The sequence below is a fragment of the Pleurodeles waltl genome, chromosome 1_2 (assembly GCF_031143425.1).
Source record: "Pleurodeles waltl isolate 20211129_DDA chromosome 1_2, aPleWal1.hap1.20221129, whole genome shotgun sequence".
NCBI lineage: Eukaryota > Metazoa > Chordata > Amphibia > Caudata > Salamandridae > Pleurodeles > Pleurodeles waltl.
The window spans coordinates 852,031,840-852,051,268 of NC_090437.1; positions in this window are offsets into that span (position 1 = coordinate 852,031,840).

Sequence of the window (19,429 nt, forward strand, 5' to 3'; positions counted from 1 at the left end):
AAATAATTTCTGTTACAATGACACTGTGTGAATATGACATGGTAATGATAGACTTTCACACATGCTCATCCTGCATGGATGACTTTGTATTCAACATTATCATTGGATGAGTCTCCTGCTCCAGTGTCACACCCTACTACACTCATGCAGTGGCCAGGACAGTCATGTGTCGTCCAAGTTAATCCTCCATTAGTATGCCCCAACAATAATGTTAACCATACATCTCAGCATGTGCATCCCAGAGAGACATTCCAAAACTGGTTCCATGAGGACTGCATGACCACTCACAATCAAACAGGCTATGTGGACAGGTTCAACACACAGCAAACAGACACACATGTGACATATGTGTGAACAACATGACTAACTTCATGTGACGTGAAGGCAACACACATGTATAGCATCATCATGTGTTTCCAATTTTCTGTCTAGCTATGGCGTCTGCATATGTAGGTATGTTGTTTCTACATGACGTACTCACTGGCCATTATGACCAGTGGAGTACAAATAGAGCAGTTCACGTGTTGCTTTTCTGACACAAATGCAACACTACATTACATGCAGCTACAGGCATCTGGTATGTGTTGCAAAAATGAGCCATCGGACTGGTAGCATAGGTCTTCATACACATTCTGCAACAAATACACATTAGGACACATATGTATACCTTGGTAGCGCAGCATTTGCAACATTTTGTGACGCAGAGAGGGGGCGACTTAGCAAAATACAAATAGATGTTGGATTTTAATGCTGTTATTGCATGTACATGTGTTGCAAAATATGGGGATTTATGTGTATAACCATGGGCCTAGGTTTCCCTAGCATTACACACAGTCAGCTACTTATTTTGCAGATTGGCTAACAATCATCACATGTTCACACACAGATTTCTATCATTCCCATTTAATAGATTTTTACTCACCAACATGGCCACCAATCCGGAGTCCCAGGTGGTCCAGCAGGTCCTGTTCCCTGGTGACCAGATCTGCCCAGCGGTGCTTGAGTTGGTGTACATTTCTCAGACTCCCGTAGACCCGGACCAGGTGATGGCGCACCTTCTCCCACCGGATTTTCCTCGCCTCCGTGTGATACCCCTGTATCACACGGCCCCCAGCTTCCAGCATTAGTGGGAGGAAATGGCTTACTAGCCATAGGAACCCCCCCAATTCGTCTTCACCCATCCTGGACAGGCGAGGCCTACCTGACATATTGAGAGGACTAATGCTGGACAAAATCAATATGAAAGTAAAAGTGGGAAATGGGGAAAGGTAGAGGTGTGAAAGAAAAAGAAGAAGGAGAAAAATAGCCCAAATAACCCCCCAAACTATGCTACCCACAACAGACTCCCACTGACAATACAAACTATCACAGGTATAGACAAAATAACACTAAACAGACAATGTTATAGAACAATAATAGATTGACACTAAGACAAAATACAAGGCACACAGGACACAAAAGCAGTAAAACACAGGACAACACCTTTCACACAACCACACAGTCTAGATAAATCTGAGACTGCAGAGTGAAAGTGAAAGTTAACTCCCAGTACAGATTTTGTAAACAGGATATCCTATTACATCACTTCCTGCAGAAAATGGCCGCCGTTTTTATTTTCCCGTTTTGCGTCATATTTTCATGCATACACAGTTGTGCGTCATTTTTTTTTTGCCGCATTACAGTGCACATGATGCGGAGTGAAAAAATATGATATGAATATTAATATTTTCTAATGTACATGAGATGACCAACATATTGTCCATGTAGCGTCAATTTTACCACGCATACAGCATGGGCGTCATTTTTTTTACACGTACAGTAGTGCACATGATGCGGAGTGAAAAAATATGATATGAATATTAATATTTTCTAATGTACATGAGATGACCAACATATTGTCCATGTAGCGTCAATTTTACCACGCATACAGCATGGGCATCATTTATTTTACACGTACAGTAGTGCACATGATGCGGAGTGAAAAAATATGATATGAATATTAATATTTTCTAATGTACATGATATGACCAACATATTGTCCATGTAGCGTCAATTTTACCATGCATACAGCATGGGCGTCATTTTTTTTACACGTACAGTAGTGCACATGATGCAGAGTCAAAAATATTGTGGATGTAAATTATACTTTGAAGGCAAAATATTAAGACACTTTTGGATACATTTGTATTTGACTCTGCATTGTGTGCACACATGTACGTGAACAAATTATGACGGCCATGCTGTATGCGTCGAATATGGAGCAAATTTTTCCTTATGTCTTCATGTTTTTAGCTTTGGAAAGGGGATTTGTCATGGTAAAACGGTGCAATGTGATACACATATGTGTTTGTATATGACACATGTCCGTTGTTTTATGTATAGAAGGCATTCACACTGTAATGTTTGGGATACGTTAACTAATGTATTGACCATATTTGACGACATATTTGGTGTAATAGCTGATGGCTATTTTGAAATGATGGATGGGATACCATTATGTATTCCGTCTCCAAAATGTGTCCACATTTATGATGGTGATGCTTTTATCTGTAGTCCTAACAGGGAGTGGGAGAGTCACTTTCAGTTTTTATGGGGCTGAGCATATCCCATTATGATTTTGTGTTTCAGATTTGTGTTGGACTTGTGACATGGAGGCCACACATGTGCCTTATGCATGTGTGTGGTTCACAAGTACATGATTCTTGTATGTTTTGGGGGCGGTAGAGGTGGACTTAGGCCCCCAGCACCCTAGGATTTGACCATCCAGAATAGCTACTGTATCCATGGAGTATATTTATTATATCATGGCAAACCTGCAGCAGCGGGCTAATGTAAGGCCATATGGTATGAATGACTGTTGACCATTCATTCATCTCATTAGCCCATTTGACGTTTGCAGTAATGATGAATTGGAGCAAACTTGCATACCATTTTACTATGACTATGTTTGCAAGACTCTCAGCGTTCCCGATGTGATAATGAGAAGAATATTTTGGTTGTCTGTGTCCCTTTCTGCATAAACTGGTTTAGTGTCATGTTACAATCTTCCTGCTAGGTTCAGACTGGGACACAACTGTGATGGTCTACTTTCAAATATTAGATTGATTGTATGACATATGTGTACATGTGTGTTGGAATGTGGATCCACTATCACCTGTCTGGGTGTATGTTGTCACTGTAACTTCAAGGTCTCCTCCTGAGTTAGTGGCAGATGATGTTGTAGCTATTGTGTATTGCTCATATCACACACTTGAGAGTAGCCATTGATGACATGGTCACGTACACATGGATGGTCCCACCCAGTCTCTGAACACGTGTAATGTGACTTTCAAATGATCTCCAATTTTGGGCTGGATGAGAGACTGTTTCAGTTGTTTGGATCCGGCATGTGTAATTGTCACATTTGTACTCTTGTTGGGCTTTGTGTATGGTAATGTATCATGTCACATCCTACCCTCTGTGCATACAGTTGTGATGTTTATTTTTGGTGTGATGAATTTTAATGGCATTCTTGATCAATGAGACGACATTCATCTTCAGCTATTTCAAACTAAAGGTGGTCAGAAATGAATAGGCCAAAGCATGATGTGGTGTTTGTTATCTGTGTTTATTTACAAGTGTGGAATACAAGTGATTATAATAACTTAAGTAAAAAAATTGTTCACAAGCTGTTGGCGCCTACGCACTCCTGCTGCCGTGTTAGGTTGTTCCCCCTCCTGTTGCAGGCCAGCATCCTCCTCATCATCATCCTCAGGCATGTCTGGGTCCGGTTCAAGGAGGGGAATGTTCCTTTTTACACAAATATTGTGTAATATGGCACAAGTGAGTATGATCTTGCAGACCATCTCTGGGGAGTATAGTAGGCTTCCGCCAGTGATGTCAAGGCAGCGGAACCTTGACTTTAGGATCCCAAAGGTCCGCTCCACAATGCTGCGTGTCCTCTTGTGGGCGTCATTGTATGCCCGCTCAGCAGCAGTATTTGGGTTCCCATATGGTGTCATTAGCCAAGGCTGGATGCCATACCCCTGATCAGCTGAAAGAGAAACACAGAATGGTATCAATTAGATGTAGGAGGCACTGTTGTACGTATCTTTGATGGAAGTAGTTGTGTTGTGTTGTCTGTGACTATTTTGTGTACTAATGTGACAACCTATGGTTGTTGGTGGAAACTTTGGCATTGTTTTTTTTCCTTGGCTGAGCAAGTGTTTGTTGGCTAACTGTTTGTCAGCAGGATGTATCGGTTTCTCAAGTACAGTGTGCCCTCCCTTGCATTGTGACTTGTGACACAGGTGTCCGTGTGTCCTCACTGGGGGTGTGATGATAGTTCCATGCAGAGTTGAAACATGAAAGTGTATTAGAAACGTTCAATTGAACATACCCAGGCCATCCCATCCCTTAAAAGTTATGCATTGTATTAGTGTACAGGTTATTGTGAGACTTCCAATTTGCAAGGTGACATTTAGGCAACCACAGTCATGAATGTCTTCACACTAAGCTGTGGAGTAAATTCCAATGTGTGAGAGGTTCAATGGTGACTTGTGAAACATGGCTAGTGATGTGAGTACCTCAGTGTGTTCCTGTCTAGGTGTTGCTATTGTGGTGTATGGGTTGTTTATCCTAGAGGGTTTCTGTGCAGTGAGTATATAAGTAGATTTTTGTCCTTACCAACAAGTAGTCCATTGCCATACCGTCCATCCTGGAAGTGTTGGTTGATGGTGCTGTGACGGAAGATGAATGCGTCATGTACACTCCCAGGATATTTAGCCACAATGTTGCTGATCAGTCCTTGGTGATCGACTATGGCCTGCACGTTGATGGAATGTGTGTGCTTCCTGTTGCGGTAGAGGTGTTCACTCGCAGCAGGTGGCACAAGGCGTACGTGTGTGCAGTCGATTGCACCAAGGACGTGCGGAAAGCCACTGATGGCGTAGAACCCCTGTTTAGTTTCCTGCTGCTTCTGCACTGTGTTAGGGAAGCAGATGTGGCGGGGTGTCAGTCCAATGATGGCATCCAGTACTTTAGGCAGGAATGCGGAGAAAGATGGTTGTGAGATTCCACCAACCAGGGCACCAGTTGTCTGAAAGGAGCCACTTGCCAGCATGTGAAGTACGGCAAGCAGCTTTGTTTCTGTTGGGATAGTGCGTGGAGTCACTAAAGTGGGGGCCAATTGCTGTTCAATATTTGTCAGCAGCTGCTGAATGGCCTGCCAGTTCAACCGGTACCTCTGGATGATGTCTCGTTCCCTGAGGCCATGCAGGGTTGTTCTTGGGCGGAATATCCTCTCCTGCCTTCTGCGCTGTCTTTGGGGTCCCTGCTGTTGTTGTTGTGGCTGCTGTTGTTGCTGCAGGGCTCTGCGTCTACGTGCACGCTGAAGAAAAAGCACCTCCATGTCTCCCTGTTGCTGCTCTGCTGCTCTGCTGCTCTGTTGTTTGTTCTGTGTGTTCTGATTAAGTACAGGTGTGTTTGCCCCATTTTAACGCCTGCCCTGACCCAGGCGTTAAAATTTCACGATATTCGTGCTTTGCGCTATTTTTTTGCGCCGCCTGCCGCGCGGGAGTGATTTTTGCCCTGAAGCATAAATACCATGCACCGCTATGTGCGTCTGTTTTTGGACGGGAATGCCTACCCTGCATGTCATTAACGCAGGGCGGGGTGCCGCTTCCAAAAACTGGCGCACATAGCGCCATTTTCCTGGTGCGCCGGATCGGGCATCAGGGTTTAAATATGGGGCAACGTTTGCGCTGAAAGTGCGTCAAACTTTTTTTGACGCACACTCGGCGCAAACGGAGTATAAATATGCCCCCCAGAGTCCTAAAGCCAACAAAAACGTATCAGAAAAAAATAGAAGGAAGAAGGCAAAAAGTTAGGGGATAACCCTGCAAAAAGGCTCTGCCCAACAACCACCTTTCACCTTAGAGGTTGTCTTTTACTATGAGAAACACACATTGTACAGTTTTAGGCCACAAGCACTGTAGCCACACTCTCTGTCCATAGAGGGCGCAACACTGCTGACTGAAAAACAAAAGCTCCAGCCCTGGGGATTGCTTGATGTTTCTTTTAACCACTTTAGGGGTTAACCTTTTTGAGTTCCCTGAAACTGAGGGTGGGTACTTTTGGAATTCTTTTGGGGGAGGCTGCACAGCCCCCCTCATTCTAGTGACCTTTTGGTGGTGACCCTGACTGGGGCCATCATACCGCCAAAGGATTGACTTTACTGAAACAAATGCAGCCAGGCCCGCAGGGTAATATGGGGTGCTCCTCCATGAGCGGTTTTGAAGCAGAGGCTCTCTCACAGAACCAGGGAGCGCTACATCCATTTTCTTTTTTTTACTGCGGACTCGTGCTGCGGTTTTATTTTTCCTTGGGGTACCCAATTCCACCCGGACACTCTGTGTGCAGCCTCTTTTGGTTGCAGAGTGGCTCCGAAAGCCCACCCCTGTCCTCTCTCACCGGCTCACCACATGGCCAGCACACCCTCATGCAACCGCTGAATCGAGCACTCAGATCTGGTCTGCCTCCCTCCTGCACACATGGGAGGAATCGTGATGACGCTCCACTGTGACTCCTTCTTCTCTGGGCCCAGGAATGGATTCCTGGGACCTTTTCTGAAATCGGGAGGTGGTGTGATGTCTCTCCCTCATAGTTCTTTCATTAGGGGGCCCAGGGATGAGGTCCTGGGCCCCTTCTGCATAACGTAGGGAGTGCAACAGCAGTACCCGCCATTCCCCATCCACACGAGGAAAGCACAACAGAGCTTCCCCGCATTTTCTTTGTTCTGGTGCCAGCCCCCAGTCTCTGGCCTGCCTAGAGGGAAAGGCTAAGTATGGTGGCAGAGCTCTACGTGCTTCATCGCCGGTGCTGCTAAAGGTCAAAGGTCACAACACTTCAAACAGGGATACCTTAGGTCTATTTCATTAATCATGGTCTCATTCTGCTCCTGGTAGTGAGCCAAAGCCACCTGGAGCACTTTCTGCAGGACTCCTGTCTTCCAGGCCTCCAAATCACACTTTATAGGGAGCAGGTTCCACTGGCTCCCGGCTCCAGCCTTTAACCTTGTTTTCTTCTGGGCCTCTCTTCTCTTTTGTAGAACCCAGTCTTAACCCCAACCTGTCTTCGGGAGGTGCAAGGGCACACGTGTACCTGGTCTGGGGGCAAGCCCCATGAATCCTGGGGTCAATCAGTCCTTCATCCAAATGGCAGTCAAGGGGTTCTTCCTTTCAATTGTCCATGGCACCAGTCTCCACCTCCAGTGTTCTGCAGAAAAGCATACCCAAGAGAGAGCTCCGCCCCTGTCCCAACCTCCCTGCACAGTCTTCTGGGATTGCTCAAAATATTGTCAACCAGGAGCCTATTGCCACATGTGCTCTGGAAGTCTCAGTTCCACCTGTCTCTGACATCACTGCCAAGGCCTTCCCCAGCAAATCATCAAAGGAGCTCCTCCTCTGGTTTGGCTCCAGAGGTCTGGACTCCCCCCTTTGTTGAGTGGCCTGGACAGACCCTTTTCCTGGCACAGCATGACAACTGGCTGATTGATGCAGAGCAATTCACCCTGTCTCTTCCTCCTTTAGAGCTGACCTAAACACTATTAATTGCTTCCTTTGATGGGTGAGGCCTTTGTTCCTGCAGCTGGAGAGAAAAGTAATTAACCCAGCCCAGCAAAGTCACAAAAGGCCTTGGCTCTGATCCTGAGCTGAGTCAGAGGAATACGATTTTCCTGGAAGACCCATAAGCTGTAAAGGTATGCTTTTGGACTTCACTGATTTTTTTTTTCCCCACATAGGTTAAAGTGTACATTGGAGTGACTCTGGAGTCTGAAGACCCTAAGGAAATAGATTTGCGCGCTAGGGCAGTCTTTCTCATAGGAATATGATGTAGTGTCACTACATTCAATACAGTAAAGCACACTAACTTTCCCTACAGGTGTACACCCACCTTATAAGGCCTATTGCAGGTCACCACCCACTATAAATAGTCCCTTCCGCACCAGGCTACCTGTGCACAGTTCTTGGGCTGTGCATGATTGGAGTCTCCCACGTGCAGCCCTCACAGGTGTGCACACGTGTTCATGTGTAACCACCCAACTGCCTCATAGTCTAGCTGCGTTGCTGCAGCCTTATCTTAAAAGGCAGACACTGGCGGTAACACATGCAGTCCCGTTTACCATGAGTTTACTGTGGGTGAGTCACAGGTTCTGAGGCTCCCCGGAGTAAAAGGCCAAAAACCGGGTGATCAAAAAGCAAAACATCTGGACAGATTAGATGGTCAGAACCACCTTCTCACATTATGGTTATTAATATTTCAACCCAACAAAACCAATAACTCAAAGTGTAGTCTTCCTCAGGACAAGGAAACTGTAGCATTCTAGAAAATAGGATAGAAGAGAAGGATTTAGCAACTTCAACAAAGTGATATTTAAAAGAGAAAGGACCAAAAGGCAAGAACATATCTTAACTATGCAGAGATGTCACCCAGTTATCGCAGTTCCTAAAAGAACTACCTTGACAATGTTTTGAGTAGTCTGACCTATATAGATTAGGTTGCAGGGACACTGTGATACATACATGACATTGCAAGAATTACATCTTGGGTTTGGTTAAATGTGCCTTGGTGTGACCATGCTCAAATAATTTTGTTTCCAGAAAATACTTGCAATTGCTACATTATCCATACCTACACTTTGTGGAAGGCCCCTTTGTAAAAACAAGGTGGGTGGACTTTCGGGTTAGAGATCTGCTCTAACCACCAACTCACAGATATCATGTCCATGCTTTAGGACAAACAGAGGTTTCCAACTAGTATGTATTACATCCTGTACATTTAGGGGGTCATTCCAACCCTGGCGGTCGGTGTTAAAGCGGCGGCCAACCCGCAAACAGGCAGGCGGCCAAAAAAATGGAATTCTGACCCTGGCGGGAACCGCCAACACAGACCGCCACTTTAACACTCCGACCGCCACGGCGGGACAAACAAACAGCGCGGCGGTCACCGCCAACAGACAGACGGCAGACAATGTACCGCCCACCCTATCACAACTCACCAATCCGCCATCTTTTCCGGGGCAGGAGCCCCGCCGATAAAAACACGGTGGAAACAGACTATGAACGGGAAAACGCTCACCCTACACACTCCACGAGGAATCTGGACAGCATGGAACCAGAACTACACATCCTACCAGCAATTGTCTACCTGCTCCTCTACCAGGAGCACGAACGCCGGCGCAGAAGACAACGGTGAGTACTGCACCTACGACACAGGGGAGGGGGGAGGAGAAAAGAATACGGGCACACACATACGCGACACCCCCCCCAACTACCTACACACCAATGCAGAGCAACAACTCAGAGTGACACCCCCCAAACTCCCCGGAAGAATGCAAAGACAAAATAATATGTTATTGTGATTCAAATATATTGTAAGGCTAAGTAAATAAGTAAGTCGAACATCCCATAACTATATGCACATATGTAAATTGTCCCGTCAAAATTGGCTTTCTGTCATTGTACGTGGGCCAATGGTCCTCAACACATGGGCAAAGCCCACACATGAGACCCGAATCCATTGTAGAGAACACTGCAGGGGCATCAGATAGGAAAACTACAGGCACCTCAGGGGGAAGGGGGGGCACCTCAGCCACATGAGTCCACGACGCCAGATCCACAAGGGGCCTCCATGGCCACTGTTCAATCCTGGGGAGTGCAAAGCCACAGTCTCTCAAGTCCAGACAGTGGGTGGCTTGCCCACTGTTCAATCCTGGGGAGTGCAAAGCCACAGTCTCACAAGTCCCTACAGTGGGTGGCTTGCCCACTGTGCCATCCTGGGGAGTGCAAAGCCACAGTCTCACAAGTCCCTACAGTGGGTGGCTTGCCCACTGTGCCATCCTGGGGAGTGCAAAGCCACAGTCTCACAAGTCCCTACAGTGGGTGGCTTGCCCACTGTGCCATCCTGGGGAGTGCAAAGCCACAGTCTCTCAAGTCTCTACAGTGGGTGGCTTGCCCACTGTGCCATCCTGGGGAGTGCAAAGCCACAGTCTCTCAAGTCTCTACAGTGGGTGGCTTGCCCACTGTGCCATCCTGGGGAGTGCAAAGCCACAGTCTCTCAAGTCTCTACAGTGGGTGGCTTGCCCACTGTGCCATCCTGGGGAGTGCAAAGCCACAGTCTCTCAAGTGGATTACAGACTCCAGCGGTACTGGAGGAGGCATGGTGCCCAGAGTGCATCGTGCAGCCCTGCCCGACACAGATCCGGGCCTGCCCCTTCTGCCAATGTGTCAGCGGTGCTTGAGTTGAAGGGCCCAGCGGAGCGGTGCTTGAGAGGAAGGGCCCAGCGGAGCAATGCAGAGACGGCGGTGCCCAGCGGAGCGGTGCTTGAGAGGAAGTGCCCAGCGGAGCGGTGCTAGAGTTGAAGGGCCCAGCGGAGAGGTGCAGAGACGGCGGTGCCCAGCGGAGCGGTGCTTGAGAGGAAGTGCCCAGCGAAGCGGTGCTAGAGTTGAAGGGCCCAGCGGAGCGGTGCAGAGACGGCGGTGCCCAGCGGAGCGGTGCTTGAGAGGAAGTGCCCAGCGGAGCGGTGCTAGAGTTGAAGGGCCCAGCGGAGCGGTGCAGAGACGGCGGTGCCCAGCGGAGCAGTGCTTGAGAGGAAGTGCCAAGCGGAGCGGTGCTAGAGTTGAAGGGCCCAGCGGAGCGGTGCAGAGACGGCGGTGCCCAGCGGAGCGGTGCTTGAGAGGAAGTGCCCAGCGGAGCGGTGCTAGAGTTGAAGGGCCCAGCGGAGCGGTGCAGAGACGGCGGTGCCCAGCGGAGCGGTGCTTGAGAGGAAGTGCCCAGCGGAGCGGTGCTAGAGTTGAAGGGCCCAGCGGAGCGGTGCAGAGACGGCGGTGCCCAGCGGAGCGGTGCTTGAGAGGAAGTGCCCAGCGGAGCGGTGTTAGAGTTGAAGGGCCCAGTGGAGCGGTGCAGAGACGGCGGTGCCCAGCGGAGCGCTGCTTGAGAGGAAGGGCCCAGCGGAGCGGTGCTTGAGTTGAAGGGGCCAGCGGAGCGGTGCTTGAGAGGAAGGGCCCAGCGGAGCGGTGCTAGAGTTGAAGGGCCCAGCGGAGCGGTGCTTGAGAGGAAGGGCCCAGCGGAGCGGTGCTAGAGTTGAAGGGCCCAGCGGAGCGGTGCAGAGACGGCGGTGCCCAGCGGAGCGGTGCTTGAGAGGAAGGGCCCAGCGGAGCGGTGCTTGAGAGGAAGTGCCCAGCGGAGCGGTGCTTGAGTTGAAGGGCCCAGCGGAGCGGTGCTTGAGAGGAAGGGCCCAGCGGAGCGGTGCTTGAGTTGAATGGCCCAGCGGAGCGGTGCTTGCATTGAAGGGCCCAGCGGTGCTTGAGAGGAAGGGCCCAGCGGAGCGGTGCTTGAGATGAAGGGCCCAGCGGAGCGGTGCTTGTCTTGAAGGGCCCTGTCCAGCGGTTCTTGATACGGCGGTGCCCTGTTCAGCTGTGCTTGTCTTGAAGGGCCCTGTTCAGTGGTGCTTGTCTTGAAGGGCCCTGTTCAGCGGTGCTTGAGACGGTGGTGCCCTGTTCAGCGGTGCTTGTCTTGAAGGGCCCTGTTCAGCGGTGCTTGTCTTGAAGGGCCCTGTTCAGCGGTGCTTGAGACGGCGGTGCCCTGTTCAGCGGTGCTTGTCTTGAAGAGCCCTGTTCAGCGGTTCTTGAGACGGCGGTGCCCTGTTCAGCGGTGCTTGTCTTGAAGGGCCCTGTTCAGCGGTGCTTGAGACGGCGGTGCCCTGTTCAGCGGTGCTTGTCTTGAAGGGCCCTGTTCAGCGGTTCTTGAGACGGCGGTGCCCTGTTCAGCGGTGCTTGTCTTGAAGGGCCCTGTTCAGTGGTGCTTGTCTTGAAGGGCCCTGTTCAGCGGTGCTTGAGACGGCGGTGCCCTGTTCAGCGGTGCTTGTCTTGAAGGGCCCTGTTCAGCGGTTCTTCACATGTGTCTCCAGGGCACCAGATCCGGCCAATATATGGTGTGCACTCTCCATCCGACTTCTCGCTTGCGGGGCCCTCCTGTGCTGGTGTCCCGTGCCCGTGGGTGTACTCCTTCACCCCCGGAATGGGGCTGGTGGGGCCCTCCTGGGCAGCTCGCCTGCTGCCGGACTTGTCGGCCGTGCTACCCTTGCCATCCTTGCCTGATCCTCTGTGGCCCTTGCCTCCCTTTGGAGATGTGCCAGGTGGCACCCCACTTCCTGACGGTGCCAGGGTGGTGCCTGTGGAGGCTGCCGTCTCTGTCCTCTCGCGCCGGCCCTTGCCTTTTTTGGATTTTTTCCCAGGGGGTGGGCTGGCTGTCCCTTTGCTGATGGCCGATGTAGCTGCCCTCGAAGGTGGTGGACTCCAATATCCCTGGACTATGGTCCTTGTAGGTCCAGGGGTTGTGGTGGCTGAGGTGCAGATTGGACTTTTACGAGATGGAGGGGGTGGGTCAGGTGATGGAAAGAGGTTAATCTTGGAGAGGAAAACCTTTTTAGGAGCAATGGGAAGGGTAGGTGCAGTGGGTGTGGGAGTGGAGGAAGAGGATGTGGTTGTAGGAGAGTCAAGTGTGCTGTCTTTGGGTGCAGGTGCTTGTGACTGAGGCTGTCGTGAGGTGGATGGATGTTGGGTGGGTGGCTGCCTGCGTTTGTGTGGTTGGGAACAGGGGGTGACAGACACACTGGGAGAGGACACAGGGGACGTGTAAATGGCAGTGGGGGTGGTGACTGCACGTGTGCGGAGTGTTCTGGTGGGTGTGCTGGTGATGGACGTAGTGGCTGATGAAGTGGTGCATGCAAGTGTGAGTGGAGACGTCACAGGGAGGGAGGAGGGGGACACAGAGGAGGCAGTGGCTGTTGGCATGTCTGCATGTGGATGTTGCTTGTGTGAATGCTTGTGGGATGTGTGGTGCTTATGTTTGGATGAGCTGACCTTGGGTGTTGAGGTGTGTGCAGGCTGGTCTGTAGGTGTGTCTGGGATAGGCAGAGGAACAGGGGAGTGGGACTGGGTGGAGGGAGTTGGAGGAGCGAGGCAGGAGACAGGGACAATGGCTGCCGTCAGTGCTGAGGCCAGAGCATTGAACGATCGCTGATGGGCAGCCTGACCCGAATGAATGCCCACCAGGTATGCATTGCTCCGATGCACCTCCCTTTCCACCCCCTGGATGGCATTTAAAAGGGTAGACTGCCCAACAATGAGCGTCCGGAGGACGTCAATGACCTCCTCACTGAGGGCAGCAGGGGTAACTGGGGCAGGGCCTGAGGTGCCTGGGGCGAAGGAGATGCCCGCCTTGGTGTGCGAGCGGGCACGGGGCGAACGCTGAGGGGCTGCTTGGAGGGCGGAGCTGGTGCGCTGGGTGGCGGCTGAACCTGTTGTTGCGGTGGGCACGGATGTTGCCGCTACCACAAGGGAGCTCCCTTCCGAGGACGTGTCGGTGTCGCTGATGTCTCCACGTGTCCCCGTTGTGGAGCCCCCCTCGCCCTCCGTCTCACTGGTGAAATCAGAGTCCGTTGCATGGCCCTCCGGGGCCATGTGAGATGCAGCTCCCTCGTGCTCCAATGCCACTTCTCCTCCGCCAGATGATGCTAATGCACACATGAACAGGAAGAGCAGACCAAAAAAGGGGGGGGGAGAAATAAAGACATGTTGAGTGCATGCATTGGCAACACAGTTGGCGGAGAGGACAGACACAGAAGCCCCCTGCACTACGCCACGCACTTGGGGTACACTACTCAATCAGTGAGACTTGGCCTACAAGCCAATGGTCGACATCTGCACACATAGGTGACACAAGGCCATGGATAGCTGTACTTGGCACCCTACAGAGGTGGAGGGCGGGGGCACAGGGCCATGCCTTACGGAGCGACTAGCCTACAGAAATCGCCCTGGCCTAGGGATACCCACATCCCTCCTCCCCCACCCAGACACCACCACTGCGCGCTAAGATATCAGAATGTGCTTGCACTCACCCCCTTGTGTCTGCTGTGATGTCCTCACGCGCCCATCCAAATCTGGGTAGGCCACCGCCAGGATCCGAGACATCAGGGGGGTCAATTGACGAGTGGCACCCCTCCTACGTTGGGAGGCCATCCCCAGCAGAGCCTCCGTGGCCTTTCTGCTCCCGCGGCGGATGTCCTCCCACCTCTTGCGGCAGTGGGTGCCCCGTCTGTTGTGGACCCCCAGGGTCCGGACGTCCTTGGCGATGGCACGCCAAATGTCGACTTTCTGATGGGCGCTGACCTATGTGACACGTACAGGGAGAGAAAATAAAATATCATCATTTTCTGCATGCTCGATGTGAGTGTCCCCCCATCCCCACCCTTGCCATGTGGCACATGCTCTCATCTGTCGTTTGATGCATGCCTCATACGCTCCCCTCCGCACCATTGTTCATTCACCCCACTCAACCCAGGCATTGCCCACAAAGCATGGTCCCAGTGTACTAACCTGTTGGTCTGGAGGACCGTAGAGTAGCGCATACTGGGGGAGGACCCCATCAACGAGTTTCTCCAATTCTTCAGAAGTGAAGGCAGGGGCCCTTTCCCCAGTCGCAGCAGCCATTGTCTCTTCCAGACCGAGGTCACAGCAGCACTTGCAGTATAGGTCCTCTCCTGTGGATGATCAGGTCTCGAGTGATTAAGCTGATAGAAAATGGCGGTCACGCCCGTGGCGGTGCGTACCGCGGCGGTGCGTACCGCGACCGCCGGCGCACTTCGTCATTGGCTCCTGAAACCCATAGGGTTCTATGTTAACCAATGCGGCTTTGCACCGCGGTCTCCGACCGCGTACCGCCACGGTGTGCCACGCCAGCGCATTGACCTCTCATCCCATTGTCACACTTCACAGGTCAGGCAGCTGCCATTTCAAGGGCCCACATGGCTTAATTTCTACTACGTCACACAGGCCTAGGCCTTGCATTGCCACTCATACAAGCCATTCAATGCATAGCGAATCCTGTACTGTGCAAGCTGTGGGAACGTACCTGTGGTTTGCTTGACTCTGTGCTCCATGTTGTCCTTCCTAGGCACCGTCCGCTGGGACTTGCGAGGAGATGGAGGAATGTTCCTGTGTACAGACTGCTGGTGGACCTGTCGACAATGGAAGAAAGACATGTCATACTGACATACAGACTTGACCGAGCCATTATACAGGAACTGTGTGCCCAGCTGGAGCCAGACCTGATGTCACCCATTCGCCAACCCACAGGGATTCCCCCTCTGGTGCAGGTTCTGTCAGTACTCCATTTTTTGGCAAGTGGATCATTCCAAACAACAGTGGCCATTTCATCAGGGATGTCTCAGCCTATGTTTTCTAAGGTTTTGTCCAGAGTGTTGTCTGCCCTGATGAAATACATGCGGAGCTACATTGTTTTCCCTGAGGTGGGCGATTTGGCTACAGTGAAGGGTGATTTCTATGGCCTTGGACATATTCCCAACATCATTGGTGCCATTGATGGGACCCATGTGGATTTGGTTCCCCCCAGTGAAAGTGAACAGGTGTACAGGAACAGAAAAAGTTATCATTCGATGAATGTCCAGGTGGTCTGTTTCGCTGACCAGTACATCTCCCATGTAAATGCCAAGTTCCCTGGGTCAGTGCATGACGCGTACATCATGCGAAATAGCAGCATCCCTTATGTGATGGAACAGCTACAGAGACACCGTGTGTGGCTAATTGGTGACTCTGGTTACCCCAACCTGTCGTGGCTACTGACCCCAGTGAGGAATCCCCGGACCAGGGCAGAGGAACGGTACAATGAGGCCCATGGGCGGACTAGGAGGGTGATTGAGCGGACCTTCGGCCTCCTGAAGGCCAGGTTTAGGTGCATGCATATGACAGGTGGATCCCTAATGTACTCACCGAAGAAGGTGTGCCAGATCATCGTGGCCTGCTGTATGCTTCACAACCTGGCTTTGCGACGCCAGGTGCCTTTCCTGCAGGAGGATGGTCCAGAGGGTGGTGTTGTGGCAGCTGTGGAGCCTGTGGAGAGTGAAGAGGAGGAAGACGACGGGGACGACACAGACAACAGGGACACAGTGATACAACAGTATTTTCAATAACACACAGGTACGAATCAACACCGCCATTTTACATGTACTTACAGTCTCCTGCCTCTCTACTGTCTGAGTTTCCCCCCAGTTTATGTTAACTGAGTTGTGACTTTCCCTTCCGTTTTCAGAGATGTGGGCCCCACTGCGTGACCTCTGCTTTGTTTGCCCATGGACTACAGCTGTGTGACAGTGGTATGTTGTCATCACAATGTAACTGAACATTTTGGCACCGTTATGTCTAATACATTTGTTCAAAATACAAGCAGACTCCAGATAATTTTAGTGCAATAAGTGATTTTATTTAAGTGCTAAATTTAGGGACATGGTTGAAAATCGGTGATGGGTGATGGTGGAGTAATGTCCATGGCAGAGTCCAGATTTTCAGTCTCACAGGTGCATTGTCCATATGCCTGTGGAAGGATGGAGCAGGGGAGGTTTAAGGTTGGACAGGGTGACAATGTGGGACAGTGGGATGACATCAGGGGGTATCCTTTGCTGGCGGGGGTCTTGGCATCCTACTCTGTCTTCTTCCGAGATCTCAGGCCCCGCTTGCGGGGTGGTTCTTCTTCTGCAGGAGGTGGGCTTCTGGTGGCCTGTTGTTGTGTGGGGGCCTCCTGTCCACTAGCGCCGGCAGATGGTGGTAGCCTGTTCTTGGTCCATGCTAGTGACAGGGGCCCTTTGTGGTGCCACATGGTCCTGCAATGTGGTGACAATCTGATTAAGAGACACGACGATGGTCCCCATTGCGGAAGCAATGGTTCGGAGTTCTTGCCTGAACCCCATGTACTGTTCCTCCTGCGGTACCTGGATCTCCTGGAACCTGGCCAGTACCATAGCCATCGTCTCCTGGGAGTGATGGTCTGCTCCCATGATGGAGGAGAGGGCCTCGTGGAGAGTGGGTTCCCTGGGCCTGTCCCCCCCCTGTCGCACAGCAGCCCTCCCAGTTCCCCTGTTTCACTGGGCCTCTGTCCCCTGGACCGTGTGCCCACTACCACTGCCCCCAGGTCCCTGTTGTTGTTGGGGTGGTGGGTCAACCTGGGTGCCCTGTAGTGGTGGCCACACCGCTGATTGACGTGTCCTGGAGACAGAGGCATGGGCCCGCTGGGTGGGAGCTGTGCTGGTGTTCCCAGAGGGGGGTAGGTCTGCTGTGGCCTGTGGCTGTGTGAGGGGAACCGACTGTCCCGAGGTCCCCGATGGGCCGGGCTGGTCATCTGGGTCCAGGGAGACAGAGCTGCTGTCATCACTGGGGGCCTCTTCTGGGGGTGGGATGGACATTTCTGGACCCTCCTGGGCGGTGTGGTGGCGTTCGGGTCCTGCAGAGGTATAAGAGTATGGTTATTGCTTCTGTGTGTGCCATAGCATGCAATGGGTGGGTGGCCGTGTACCCCAGTGCTGGCATTCCCTTGTGGGGGCTGTTGTGACGGTGGCTTGTGGGGGAGATGGGTATGTGCAGTGGGCATGCTTTGGTGATGGGTGTCCATGCTTTGTGGACGCATGCAAGGCTAGGTGTTGGGATGGGTGGGTTGTGATGGTGAGCCATTTCCAAGGAGTTGGTGTGATGGGGGTGGGGGTGAGGGTGGGGGTATGATTTGGCATGCAGGTGGGGTGGGGGGAATGAAGTAGTGAAGATTTGACTTACCAGAGTCCATTCCTCCAGCTACTCCTGCGAGGCCCTCAGGATGCAGGATGTGCAAGACTTGCTCCTCCCATGCTGTAAATTCTGGGGGAGTAGGTGGGGGTCCGCCGCCAGTCTTCTGCACCGCGATGTTGTGCCTTGATACCATGGAACGCACCTTCCCCCGTAGGTCGTTCCACCGCTTCCTGATATCGTCCCGATTTCGTGGATGCTGTCCCACAGCGTTGACCCTGTCCACTATTCTTTGCCATAGCTCCATCTTCCTGGCAATGGTGGTGTGCTGCACCTGTGTCCCGAAGAGCTGGGGCTCTACCCGAACTATTTCCTCCACCATGACCCTGAGTTCTGCGTCAGAAAACCTGGGGTGTCTTTGGGGTGCCATGGGGTTGTGTGGATGAGGTGTGGGGTGGTGTATGTGTTTTAGAGTGTGGTGGTGTGTGGTGTTTTGTGCGTGGATATTGTGTGGGTGATGTTGTGATTTGCCTCTGTGTGATGGTGTACTCTATTCTGTGCTGTCTCTCTCTGGCCTTCAGTCGCAATTGTGGTCGTAAGGGTTTGTGGGTGATGTGGGTCTGTTTTTTATATTGTATTGGGTGTGTGGGAGTGTTGTGTGTATGTGTCTCAGTTGTGTGTATTTTGAATTGTCCAATGTGGCTTTGTTTTGTAAAGGTGTGTGTATTTTGAGCGCGGCGGTGTGTACCGCCAATGGAATACCACGGTTGAAAGACCGCTGCGGGGATTTGTGGGTCGGAATGGCATGGGCGTATTTCTGTTGGCGTGACGGTGGAGGTTTGGTCATCCCCAGTTATTTCGCTGGCCGTTGGTGTGGCAGACTTTTGTTGATGTCGGGTTTTTGGCGGTTTGCCAGTTGCGGGTCAGAATGACCGCGGCGGTTTACCGCGACCGCGGCGGTGTTATGGCGGTCTTCTGACCGGCGGTAAGCGCCTTTTACCGCCGAGGTCAGAATGAGGGCCTTAATGTCATACATTTTGTGATGTCATTGTGAACCATATCATGGGTAACCATTCTTTACTCATTATTGGATTAAGCTTTTGGTGTTAAGAGGTGTTCTCTTGGAGAAAAAACAGGCCCTTTTTCTAGACAGTTTGTCTTGCTGCTTTGCATTGCATAACTTCTTAGTAAAGCTGTTCCCTTTATTTTTTTAATTCCACAGCATGTTTTCAGACTGCAAGATGTTCTTCATATTAAGGAAATCTGGTGACAGTCCACCTGAGCATCTTTCGCCATTTGTTCTCAGTTAAAAAAAAATTAAGTTTAAAGCTGTATGCTTTGTTTGCTCAGGTTTATTCCCTCTCTAATTACATTTCTGTATAATAGTAATAGACTTTATTTGGTTATACACAGTAGAATAACTCTAAAAGAGCCACAAAAACAGATACAGGAAAATGTTTAAATCAGCACAAAACAAGAAACATTGCTAAAATCCATTTAAAAAGAGAATAATCTACAATAAATCTATATGGCTCAATCAGATCCAGACTTGCTGGAGCATAGAATAGCTCTTTGACAGTTTAAAACAACAAATAGAATGAATTAATTTGGTAGCATCTGAAGATAAATAAGTGTGGGCGCACCTGTGTAAAGCTCAACCTCTTCAATACTGGGACCAGGACAGCTTCCTAGGATGACTAAAGTAATGACAAAATGTAGCAAAGTGCAATGTGTCCTGCGAAGACCTATTGTTCCAGCCCCAGGGCAACAAAGAACTGTGGCTTACCCACCCTTTGGGTGAATCCGGTAAGTGGTGCAAC